We start from the raw sequence: 2,309 nt of genomic DNA, 5'->3' as shown, positions 1-2,309 counted from the left end.
GTAAGAAATTTAGGGCAAATAAAACCCAACAAATCTCCCCCTTGGCCTGAATTTCTGACAAAATAAATTTGTCCACCTTCTTTACTTAATCTTCAACAACTTGCTTCTCCTCTCCATAATCTCCTTTGCAAAATTTATGTCTCAACACAGAAAACCTCTCTGAAACAATTTCTCCAACAAAGTCTTCATTACTGTCAAAAAGGTTGCGACTACAACTACACCCGTCAAGATGAACACATCCTTCTAACCTGGTTCAACCATCAATTATCGAACCACTAAACCTGACTCCATAATTGAATCTGGCTCTGATACCACTTGTTAGGACCGGAAATAAGCAGGTGTAAACGCGGAAGCTAGCAATGCAAACCTCGAAAGACCACGAGTAAGAAGACAACGAGAAATATACCAAAAGACACAAAGATTTAACGTGGTTCTGTCAATCGACCTACGTCCACAAAGGAGATGAGCAATCCACTAAAAAATATGAGAGTACAAATACAGAGGGAAACAACCTCAACCAAATCACTCGGAATACATGGGAGGTTCACACAAGTGATAACATATCAAGCTTGTGACCCACAAATTCTCCCTCTAACCACAACTCTCAAATCTCTTAAGACTACATTGTGAATGCTGATTAAGTTAGAAGGAACATGTCTCTATTTATAGAGTCCTAAACCTTTTCCTACAAGAAAAAGGATTAGTCAATTCAAAACTTTTTCCTAAAAGGAAAACCTATTTATGGTAAGAAATTTAGGGCAAATAAAACCCAACAGGTAGGCGGCTAGTTCCGCCTTTTGTTGAGAGAAAACACCCGTAGCATCAAGAACTTTGAACACTTCATCAATGAACCCTTGTGGGTCCTCCTCCATCTTATAATAAAAGAAAGTAGGGGGATTCATCCTTATGAAATCCCTAATCCTTGAATCGGTGGTGTTAGCATTAGGGTTCACTTGCACCCTTGCATCCCTAGAAACTTGGGGAGCCAACACTTGAGTCAAGCTATGTATGGCCGACCTTATCTCAACGTTAGAGATAGCCCCTTCTCTATAGGAACTTGAGTGTTTTGAGGAGCCTGAGGGGGATTCGCCTCATTCAAATTCTCCTCTTTGGCCCTTTGATCATTGTCTTCCTTGTATCCATTGCCTATAAGCAAAAATAAAATGATTAGAAGAATGGCTAAATAGAGCTAGGACTCTTAGGAACGACTAAGGAATAACAAGAGAGTGAAAGTTCCTAAGCATCACAAAGTCTCTCATTCATAAGTGTGGCACGCTTCACAATTATGAATAAGACCCTACATAGACGTGGTTTATTGAGACATCAATCCTAAGATTTACTTTAACCTAATGCTCTGATACCATGTTTGTAACGACCCAAAGTACACCCTAGTTGTTACCGACGTCGTCGTCCTCAAAGAAGACTATGACAAGCCTTTTAGCATTCGTCATCACATATCATAGGTCAAAAGTACCGAAACATTAAAACTTTTCTATACAACAAAGTATACTTATAATTTTTGATATATCATATGGGGTTTACATAGACCCCTCGCTTATGAAGCTTACATAGGCTTCTCACTTAACATTTAACAACAACATAGTCTAATAGTTCGTCTCACATTTAACAATCTAAAGAATGAACCATAATAGTTTTGGCATAGCCCTTAGTCTATTACAATATGCTTATATAGGCTACAATGAAGTCCCAACAAGAGAATGGAATAATCGTCTAAACAAATTAGACAAAACTAATAAGGCTTAATAAGTGGTTCTATCCTCAGAACTCATGAGGACTCATCAATTGACTTAGGAAAGAGCCTAGTCTTTTTCTTCAATGACCACGAATCTCCTCAACGGCCCGAACCTAAAATGTTTGGGGAAAAAGTGAGAAATATGGTTAGTACAAAACACATGTACTAAGTGTTGACACCCAATTTTGACCCTCCCCGATAGGAATTAGTTCATGAGCTTCTTAAATTCTCAAATAATTTAAAATAATTATTTTTATAAATTTTAAGAAAAAATATAAAGTTTGCGTTATTTTGAATAGTTTTGTCACTTTTTTTATAATTTTTAGATAATACATATATATTTTACATGATTATGTATATAATTAGTATATTTTATGATTGTTAAAAAATCTTCTCAAATGATTTAATTTTTTTTAATATTTTACTAAATTAGTTTTGTGATATGATAGTTTACATTTTTGGATTAATTATTTTATATAGTTAAGTCGATTATTTTATTTTGTTAATATTAAGAAGCTCATTAATTAATTTATAATTCATCTTATTTAGTTATTAT

The sequence above is a fragment of the Solanum pennellii genome, chromosome 6, assembly GCF_001406875.1.
Source record: "Solanum pennellii chromosome 6, SPENNV200".
In the NCBI taxonomy this organism is placed as follows: Eukaryota; Viridiplantae; Streptophyta; class Magnoliopsida; order Solanales; family Solanaceae; genus Solanum; species Solanum pennellii.
Note: the sequence above shows the minus strand (reverse complement) of the source record.